The sequence below is a fragment of the Rhipicephalus sanguineus genome, chromosome 7 (assembly GCF_013339695.2).
Source record: "Rhipicephalus sanguineus isolate Rsan-2018 chromosome 7, BIME_Rsan_1.4, whole genome shotgun sequence".
Lineage (NCBI taxonomy): Eukaryota > Metazoa > Arthropoda > Arachnida > Ixodida > Ixodidae > Rhipicephalus > Rhipicephalus sanguineus.
Window position 1 is genome coordinate 82724555 of NC_051182.1, and position 11597 is coordinate 82736151.

The following is an 11597-nucleotide window of genomic DNA, read 5'->3' on the forward strand; positions in this document are numbered from 1 at the left end:
GTGATAACGACTTTCGTGTAAATCATAATCAAATAACGAAGAACAATCAAAAAAGGTGGTAAAGAAAACGGACGTGAATAATTTCACTTTTCTCGAACTTTTACAACTCAGCCAATAACGGAGTCCTAGAGGCCATTTTTAGCTTATTCCGTCGCACTATCACGTGGGGATAGCTACGTAAGAGAATACGGCTATTGCAGCCTTGAAATATTAAGAAAGCATTGCAAAACGCACGTATGATAATTCCAGAGCACAGAATTTTACTTCTGCGATTGTGGGTGCACGCCAGCTCCAGATTGGAGTTACGCTCCAACTAATCACTCATCGCGACTCACCACTGAAATTACCAGTGGGTATTTGTTAGCAAGAGCAGGTATGAAATGTTGTAGCGCCTATTTCGGATATATTCGGGTCTGAAGGTTATGGTTATGATACATTTATTGCCTTGGCCGATTGATATAGAAAATATATATATATATATATATATATATCTATATATATATATATATATATATATATATATATATATATATATATATATATATATATATATATATATATAATTATATATATATATGCTTATTGCAGCCGGTATATTTCATGTGGACTTCGTAGCAATAGTTGATTGCAAGCAACGAAAGGATTTAAATACGCACCCAATACTCTTTCCGATATTCTGTGTCTCTGAGGATACGTCAACAAAGACCGAGTGCACGGCTGAATGCTCCAGCCCATTGCTACAAAATACATCTATAGGGTGCGAAGGAAAGAAGAATGACTTTTTATGCAGTTCCCAGAATTCGTGCTGCTCTCGCTGCAGTATGTGGGAAGTCGCCTTCACTTGTTTACAGAAGTGTAGAAAAATCAGTCTGACTAAGGCAATACATCACCATTTTTAGCAGAATACACAACCGGAATTTTGAGCACCACTGCAACTTCAATGTAGGTATGAAAGTACGTGGAGATTGAAAAAAAGAAACATAGTTTTACGCCTCTTGTTGTCACTGAAGAGAGTCCTGTGCTACATGGTGCGGGCTTTATACGAAAGAATTTGACTTTTTCCTTCACTCTGTAAAGACAGCTTTCCTTGATGACACCGCGAAAATGCCGACCACCAAGAGGTTAACAGGTTCACTATACAGCATTTACTGAGTGCTGGTTCATGTGCCGTCAGAACTTGATGTGGACGACCTCTGTGTATAATGTGTCAATTATAACGGCAAGAAAGCACCGAAGACAGCCATATTCTGTGAACGTGATGTTAAGTAATCCATGTGCATCACATTTATAGTTTGTAAAATATAGACAACAAATTTTTGAAGCACCACCTAAATTTTGGCTGCCACCTACAATAAAGTGTATAACTGGTAGCCAAACGAACATTCTCTTAGCGCAGCAGAAATGCCGCTGGCGCAAACACCCCAACATTTTCCTTGAATGCAGGAGAGTGCTTCATTCACTTTTATTGTGGCAGCAATTATATGGACACTCTCGGCTGATTCTGTCGTTTCCGTCGCCGTCATGTCCCCGATATGTATATGTATGTATATATATAAAAATGCACAAAGCAAAATAAAGCAGGAAAAAATACAGAGCACCCCACCGAGGATTCGAACCGTCCACCTCTTGCTCCCGACCCTTCTGTATTAGAAAAATCATCCATGCCCCGTGCATGCCCCGGCGAAACAACAGCGAGCTATTTATATACACCATTTACCGCTGGTGGTAAGCAAATCTCGGAGGAGCTTGAGCTTGTTTTCTATCACGCAACGCTCATAATTTTCTTTGAATTAGAAAACTGCCCTTGAGACGCGCACGACAAAGTGGTCCTTTTCTGTACCCATACGTGATGGGGAAAAAAACAAAGAACGCCTGGCACGCCTTACATCAGACGCCCCCATGAGGGAGGAGACGCAGGGGGTCACTCCACGCGCCACAGTTTAAAAGCAAAAAAGTCACAGTTTCGCCGCAAGCGCGGAGCAATGAATGCGATAGCAAGAAACTAATGCTATACGAAGTGAGGCTCGCCAATAGGTACTCTCAGTTTGAACAGCGCTCCTGTTGCAAAGGCGGCCGAAGCAGCGAAGGAAACTAGCGTGCTTCAAGTTCGCGCTCATCTTCTGTTTGTTCGTTTAGCGGCGTCCCTTGAACTCGAGTGACTTCCGTACGCCCCGTAACATGAGCGCGGACATCACGGTGAAAGCTCGAAACATCCCCCTTCTCATCACCACGAGAAAACCGCGCGAGCAGACCGCGAAAAGGCAAGGTTCTACCTGTGCAATTGTAAAAAGAAGCGAGCGAGCTCGCCGACGCGCTCCTCGCGCCATCTCACTGGTAATGAAGAAACGTTAATAAGCGCCTGCCGTCTCTGAGTCCTGCCATCGAAAAAGGGTGCGTATATAACGCTCGCCGTTAGCTACCTGAAGGATCTGCGCTTTCTGTCGTAGTGGTTAGCGCCACGCGCTGTGGAACGATAGGTCGCTGGTTCGATTACGCGGTTCGGAAGCCTTTTTCTGAATTCTTATCTTTGTGACTTTGATATATATATATACATACTTATACATATACGGAGAATGACGGCGACGGCAAAATCCAGTCGATATAATTGCTATCGCAATAAAAAAATATCTAAGAACGTCTGATTCTCCATTGTCGAATATTGCAGACGCAGCGCTCCTAATTATCTGTCATAGTGAAATGTCTAAGTGTCTAAATTCTAAATTTCCCGACTCATATTAACCGCTGGTTTCATGGTCATTCCCCGTAGTGGGTAAGAGCCAAGAATTAAGGTTCAAGCAAGCAAGCAAGCGTCTGGTTCTCCATTGTTGACACTTGCAGCGCGCTGCTCAAGCACATAGGCGTTACAACTGTGACAGTTGTTAGTTCACGCTTGCTCTGTGCATGCCTGTGCGTTCATTCAGGCGTCCTTCTTTCTGCTTCAGCGGCACGCTGCAAGTATCGAGCTGCTTCTGGTCCTTCGTGTGACATTTCGATTTCTTGCTATCGCATTCATTGCTTCGCCCTTGCGGTGAAACTGTGACTTTTTTAGGGAACCAGTGACATTGATGGTTTCCATGTATGTATTTCTGTATCGACCTACATGTTGACGCTCTCGTGATCGCCTCTAATTTCGTATGTACCGACATTGGCACAGGAGGAAGTGAGCGTGCGGCAAATACAATTCGTAGGTAATAACATCATTAGCGCAATTTCCCTGTCGCGCGCGTCACGAAATTTTCCCAGCAGTAACGTGTGGCCTATACCCGCATACCAGGGCCCGTGGTATGCAGATATGCGCCACAGGTGATTCACAGTCTATATCAACCCGAACATTGCAAATATTACCGCAGAAACATGGAAGAGCTTGTGTCGCAGAAAATGCGGTCCTGGCGTCTGTGGTGCTGTGGATGAATGGATACCTTATGGAAGCAGAGAAGCCAAATTCCCGGTTAGAGCCGGAATGGAACCCAGGCGCTCTGCACGACATGCAAGTACTCACCACTGAGCCACGCCAGTGTTTCAAACTCTTTAGAAAAAAGACCTTAGACAAGCGTCATGACAGGACAACACAAATCACTCTGGTAGTATAGGGCTATCCTCCGTCATATCAACGTAACAACTATTACATATCTGTGACTGCTCAAGCCATAGTCAAGTGTAGCGTGAACGCGGATGTGATCGCTGCGTATAGATACGCTCATCATCGGCCCTTAGCGTGCACTTCGTGGAGATGAAGCTTACATATCACTCCTAACGTTCGTGCCGACGTAACGCCGGACAATGAACTAGCCTTCGCACGTCAGTGTACTCGAGCGCTCCTGGTGTTGCCCGCCACTGTACTCGACGATATACGCACTATTCAATTTACACGAATACGTTAAACCACCTCGTAACGCTTTTCTCAAAGGAAAAAAAAATCTGGCATAGACTGCAAGAGCCCGACTGCTTCGCATCAAAATGATTGCCACAATGCGTGGAATCTGCCGGGCTTTTTTTTTCCGTAGGCCCGGTAGAGTTAGACATATTCCGTGAATCACACCTATGCGTTCGTCCTAAATTCAATTTCGCTGTAATTTGCTCTGATTCATTCCCATGAGATGTGCGTGTTGAGCTAAGTCAAATTGAAGCAGTCCTATCTTTATAATTGTAGCGCTCTTTGTAGCCACTGCCAAATTGGAAAACACTCAAGCGACCGACACCTTTAACATCAAATGTTCATGGTACCTCCGAAACTTATTGTAGAAGAATTTAAAACTCATGCCTTCAGACAGGAAAATCCAATTCTGAGTTGCATTCATTTTTGTTTTTACAGAACATTGCGCATTATCTACAGTAGCACTGTCTCTATGATATATATAGTACAGCAGAACAGTTCATTTCTTTGCGCATGCACCTGCGTACACGCAAGAACAGTCATTTTAAATCCTTAGTATTCATAGTGTACGTACTCGAAATGCAGCGCCTTGTGCATGTAGGCTGGAAGAAATTCGATATGAACAGCCTCTAGATGTTTCCGTAGCAAGCATCTATATTTTTAAAGGTCATAATAAGTGCACAAATATGAATATGTTATATCACACCTGCACCTTGTGGAGGCAGCACGCAATTTATGATTTATGGTCTTTAAAGTATTGTACTAAAAAGGGACCTTGGTTATCAGGGCAGTGTAAAAACATCGAAAAAGTTTGTCGCTGCATTGTGAAAGCATTATAAACTACTTCTTCATATAGTGAGCTATAGTGGAATCAGGTTGATACGTTTTTCACGGGCACCCTCCTGGCTCCCTCCTGGATGACCAGCTCTGGGCCGTCCAGCAGGCCCGCGGAGTGGCCGGCAGGCTTGGTCTGACGGTCCCGACGTGGGAGTCGCCTGCTGTGCGCTGACGCGCGCCTTGCAGGACCCAAATAAAATTTTTCAACCAACCAACCAACCAGAAAATAAAACGCATCATCCAAAAATCGTGTTAGCCAAAGAGGGTAAAAAAGCAGGAAAATGTGCACACTTCATCAAAAACTCACGTTTATTGAGCAACATTGAAAGAGCTGGTCCATTTGCACTGCATTTTGTTCTCTTATACTTGTAGAAGTAAATTCTTCTAAAACGTATTCTTCTGAAATTCTTCGCCTGGAACATCATCGTCATCACTGGACACAGCGGCTGCGACCAGCAGCGATATTTTCGCCGCAATATCCGTGCTGCTGAGGCATGTGCAGCATTTAAATCGTAGCTTGTTGGAATACGGCTTTTCCTTGTTTACCCGAGAATAAGCGTAGCATTTCTAGATATATCGCTCAAAGACCCACTTTCGCGTTCGTGTTATCCAGATTGGGGCAAAAATGTGTTCATAATAAACGCATGAAAATGCTTTTTTTTCCCGGGGCGTCGGTCGGGAGTAAAAAGTAAAATGTATCATGCCACAAAAAGCGTTGCGTTTTTAACTGTATTACGTTAACTGTAATACGCATTGCGTTTATAGCTGTGTTCCGAAGCAACGTAGGCTCAAGCTGGGAAACATGTTTATGTCCTGAAATATGAGAGCTTCCAATAATGCCGAGCACTGTGACTCACGATACTGAAAATTACGCAACTGCAGCAGCAGGATCGCATGTAAGTACGCAGTATATTACCCTGAGGGCAGCATTCATATTGCACTGCCGTCATCTTGAATTTTTTCTTATATTAGCATAGTTTCTTAACAATAGCCCCTATATTCACGTTTGCAAAAAGATTGTTAGGTAGAGTGGACAAACAATCTATGCAAACTTGTAATGTTCAAAATAATCTTGTATAGATATTATTCCGGAACAGATTTTTGAAGCACATTAAAGGTGTTAAATAAAAAAACCAACTTTAAGTAAAGCACTGATTACAAGTAGAATGAGTTAGCTCTTAGTGATCGGCTTCATATTGTGTGGATATCTTTCTTGCACAATTGTTAGTTCCAATTTTACAGCCCTCGACCCTCTCACATATCATTATTGTTAAAATTGATATTATTATTACTTTTATTAGAAAATTATTGCAAATAATATATATTTATAAATATTTGAAAATAGTGCAGGTGCTACAAGGTCCCAAGCAGGAGTATCCTTAAGTGTCATAGAGTTTTCATAATTTTATTGGCATAGCGAGGGGCTCAATTTTAAGAACATCTGCAACAGCATGAGTGCTTTTATACGTGCAAGTTCTATTTCACCGACTAAAAAAGGCAATGTTCATCCAATACGACGTGAAGGTCTTGGTTTTAAGACTTTTTCCAACATACTGTCACGTGGTCGTGACGTCGACGAAGGTAGAAGTCGGCGTGTCCAAGATGAAACTTTTTATTTGCCCAACTTGTGGCCGGGAGACCAAAAGTCGAACTACAGCAATACACACTCTACCCCAATAGCGGCGAACAAAGCGTCGGCCATCGAAAAAAAACTTGGACCATCTCCCCGAAGAGCACCTTGATGGGATGCGAAGCAGCAGCGGTGCGCACGGCGTTGACCCCGTTGAAACGGGCGTCGACGCGGGTGCTGGAAGAACGGTTTGAAGCGAAACTCCGTATAGCGTTTACTCGAGTAAACGTTTGTTTGAAACGCAAAGACGCGGGGAGGCGGGTTGTGTTTTGTGTAAGTTTCATTAAAGCGTTTGGCAGGACTTCGTAGTCGTTGTTTCTTCAGAGTCGAGACATGGGCGCTGGACCGAAGCAGGCGTGCGAAACGTTTCGCCTTGACTACCACGGGTGAAGCGAGAGAAGTGACACGTTCAGAGGTGTTGCGAGCGGGCAGAGTAGCCGGCAGCTGCGGGCGCTACGGCGAGCATGCTGCGGGTGAGGGAGAGAGTGACGTCAGCGCTCACCTGCGAGGGATGCGTGAGAGGGGAGCTTGACGTCAACGCAAAGCTGTGGCGTGACCTACTTGGCAATGCTCCAACACCTACGGCGAGGGGAACGCGTTGCGGCGCCTTCGTACGGACGCACGTAACGCAAGGTATATGTAAACTGGTAGCGTAACTTCCGTAGAAGCCCACGTGTCCAGCCGGTGGCTAGTTGTTGCAACAGTCGCCATCTATGTGAGGAGGGGACAAACAGAATTAAAAAAAAAAGAAAAAGATGACGTCACAACCGGAAGCGGAAATGACGTCAAGTTTTACCGCGATGAGCGCGAAATTATGAAATTTTTTGGCAGGGCGCCGCTTCTTACTTTTTTTATATAGCTGCACGTTCTTTTTCTTATCACTATGACGGCTCCATAATGGAAGCCTGCAAGATAACGGGAAGGCGAAAAAGACAGATTTGATAAATAAGGTGTATTTTATTGGCGAAATATTGCAGTTGAACAGGATATTACCCCAAAATATATAACACAGAAATCAGAAGTAGCATAACAATTCAACGTGCACACAAACCTTGCACACGTGTTGCTCTTGCATCCGTAGACAGCGCAGCGTTTCTTCGCGTAGCGTGGGGGACTCATTATCCCGAAGGGCGACAGCACGCCGGCCATGCGCTGGCAAAACACAGTCACTGAAGCGGTTCCCGATGGCTGCGATGGGCTATATTACCTTCTGCCAAGTACCACGACTAGAAAACAACGCTTATGCGAGGAAATCACCTACGGACGACAGGCACAAACCTACTGCGTGAAAACGAGCGACGCCATTTGCAGCTGCAAATGCGCAAAACTGTTGGCCTATGTTACCAGACTGCCTGCATGTGCCCGCCCGTTTCTGAAAATAAACGAAAAAAATTGGCCACTCAACCACATTCCCAAGACTAAAGTTTGATTAAAGTAATCTACTAATTTAATTCGTGACAAATAAAATTAAAACTAAGGAAAATAAACGTTTAATTAATTTTTTGTTTTCATTATTTGTCCCCCCCTCACCTAGTAGCGCTTTAATCGTCACGCGGGTGTTGATGTTTGTCGCAATAGGTTTCCGACCACTTTTTGTTCCGACTTTCGCGACCTATTTAGATTGACCTTCGGTAACGTAAGTCGAAGAGCTGCTTCGCATCTAAAACTGACCATGGCTGGGACCCGCCGTCTTTTATACATCACGCATCGAACTTTCCAGCCTTATCACTGGTGTTCGCGCAAGCTCTGGAATAAGCTTGACTATTCGCGTCCTGCACGCAATGTTAACGAAATGATCTACTACAATCGCGAAGCTTCTCGAACACTGCGGCGCGGTCAGCGTCGAGCATGGCTAACCATCCTTGCGGGTCAAATCAGAATACATAAAAATAAAACAAGGAGCTGGCTTTGCAATATTATAATAAACAAGAGGTGTACAGTAATTAATCGGTGGTGCGCGCACAGCCAAGTAAATTTCCATATTATCAAGGCTGCAGGATTTCTCTAAATTTGACATTAGCGGTATCAACAAAAGTCTATGGAGAGCGGCATGAAATGCTGCCCGCGCCTGCTCAACCGTGACATCTGTAAAATGTCCTATTTTGTAATTTAGAATTATCATTTCCAAAAAAAAAACACGCGTGTGGCATATATTTGAAAGTTCCAGGCTGCCTATGATTACGGACTCCCGAGAACAGTAATGAGCTATCGGCAAACTGCAACAGGTGGCATGTTCGTAGATATCGCTAATAAATGCGAAACATTTATAGCTAACCAAATGCACCTTGATCTATCTATCTATCTATCTATCTATCTATCTATCTATCTATCTATCTATCTATCTATCTATCTATCTATCTATCTATCTATCTATCTATCTATCTATCTATCTATCTATCTATCTATCTATCTATGTCAAGTGCGGGGCATACCCATATAAAAAGGCCCATAATATGCTGGCATGCGCCACAGAAGATTCATTGTATCAACTCTGGAGCGGCAAGAATTCACTTGAAATCCTGACAATAGAGTTCAAGAACTCTTGTCGCACAAAATCCGGCACCGGCATCGGAGCCGTCGTCGGTGAGCCAAAGCTCCCAGCGGATGCAAGGAATAAAAAAATTTCGGCAGATCCCACGTACCGTGGGAGTCGATGTTATGCGAAGCATGCGGCGGGTAGATGACTGTGGCTTAACTTTTTTTACTGAGCGACACGTTACAAAATGACGCTAAAGATTTGTATATATTTTATACGCACGCATATATATGTTGAAGAACTGCATATGTGTTATATAAGCAGTTGTTTACGGTAGGGTAACGCTGCCAATGACAACGTGGGTATTACCAACACCAGAAGCGGTAAGCTGATATGTAGTGCTTATACGTCTCCCGAGAACGCACGCGCGTTTCGCGAACCCACATGTATGTGTGCAAGAAGTTCTTGACAGTTCTTGAACAAGGGCATGATCACCGTGATCAGTGAGCACCAGCAGCTGGTCATGACTTGTTATAGGATCCGGTCGTGATTGTGGTGAAGAGGGGTCCATGTGTATTGAAGTATGTGGTATAGTAGAGCTGTTGGAATTCGTGGATGCCTCGGTCATTCGTCGACAAATTGTCGGCCGACAGAGCCGGCGACATGTCGGAACCTGAAGCTACGTAGACCAACATCAGTGGATGGTGTTTGTCGTGTTCGTAGGCTACCTGGGCGTATGTGGCCTATGTAGCCTAGTCTACAAAGCGGCTGTCAATCAATCTGACATCATCCTAGGTCAGCATAAGGCCATCGCCCAGCCTCTTAAGAAATGAAGAGGACACTTCGTCGTTCTGGTGGATGAAGTGCACTTTACGATGCGGGGATGTGGATATCATATGCAACTTTCGTTAATGTATTCCTCCGGGGTCGAGCAATGCTTCAATATAGCTTGCTGAATCATAGGAATACAAACGTAATGTTTATTAGACTGCTATAAAAGCGGAGCCAACACTGGAACTACAGACGTCAATCTGATATGACGCCCGTATCGTAGCAGTACGGATCGTAGGAGTATCACGTAGTGTTTATTGCTTTCTTGTAAAATTAGATAGCCAGCACCACAACCACAATTGACGTTGCACTGATATTACGCCTGCGTAGGCTGTTTTTCCAAAACAATTTATAGACCTGGCGTGGCTCCGTGGTAGAATACCTGATTTCCACGCAGAATGCTTGGGTTCGATACCTGCTGGGATCCTAATTTTCATTATTTCCATTCGTTGAGTCAACGCTGCCGATGTTGGTTTTACTTAACTCTCTAGCATTTAAGTTACCAATGTCTGTTCTCGCCGTTCCTGGGTAGACATAAACTGTCAATCACCTGTGGCGCATACCCGTACACCGCGGCCCGTGGTAAACGGGTATGTGCCACACGTGTCTAGTGGAAAGGGTTTGGCGACGTACGCGACAGGAGGAGGAGGAATAAACTTTATTAAGGGAAACCAGCAGGTTTAAGTGGCCGGGCCTAGGCCTCCCATGAGGGGACGTCAAGGGCTTGCCTCAACGCCGCCTCACGGGCGTGCTGGATATTAACGTTATTTATGTCATGACCCGGCAGTCATATTCGTCAAATCCTCTTACCCTCCCATGCAAATTTTGGTCTACACCAAGTTAAGGAGGCGATCATGAGAGCGCCCAGACGTAGGCGGCTAGATAGATAGATAGATACGTAGATGGAAACGCTCAAAGTGCCAGAGGTTCGCTAAGAAATCACAGCAGATCCATGGGTTGAATAATGATGAGTGGGGCGAAGCGAACTCGCTCTGCAGCACGGCGATGGCATTACCGCGAGCGTGGTCCTTCTTGATGGAGGATATCGTGACTAGATTGTTTGAGAACTACAATTTGTCGCACACACCGCAACTATGGCCGAAACTCTTATCAAGGAAGTCCCGCTGGAAGCGCGCGTCGGCGACTTCGGGCAGAGCCCGCCTGATGCGTTTTGCAGCCACTTCACGTGCTCGCACAGCCTCGGGCTCTGCCTGCCGGTACGCGCGCTTTCTCGCCGCTTCACGGTCCTTCACATTTTGAAAATCCGATTCGCGCCGCATCCGTGCAGCTTGTCGAGCAGTTTCGGCCTCGCGGGCTCGAACGGCGAGGTCTTCTCGCCGCAGCCGTGCAGCTTGTCGAGCAGCTTCGGCTTCGCGGGCTTGAACGGCGGAATCTGCTTCGCGGCGTCGACGTGCAGCTTCGGCCTCGCGGGCTCATCTCACGATTTTGTCTGCGAGCGCGTGCTGCCGCCGCCTTCCGTGCCCTCCGTTCCGCAGCCTTGTCTTCAATCTGGCGACTCCGAGCTAAAGAGAAAGCGTGCCAAGAGGGAGCCTCATGGTGCGTTTCTTCTGAAATGTTGTCTTCGGGTGTCGTTGAAAACACGAGACGTAGTAAAGAAGAAAGAACAGACAGACAGAGAACTTTATTCAGGTCCTGAGGAACTGCCTTGTAACGCCCCCTTTTAGGGGGAATCCGTAGCAGTCGCGGGCCGCTCCCACGTAGGGGCCGGAAGACCGTGGCCCTCCGCCCTCTCGCAGGCCCTCTGCACAGCCCGAAGTTGAATCAAGAGGTCGCCGCTGTTAAGGGCTTCCTCCCAGTCCTCTTCTTTGTTGAACTCTGCGTCGCGTAACGCAGGACATTGCCAGAGCATATAAGGTAATTACGCCTCTCCACAGTCCGGACAATGCGGTATCTCCTGGGCCTCGATCACCTCCGAGAGGGAGTTATGC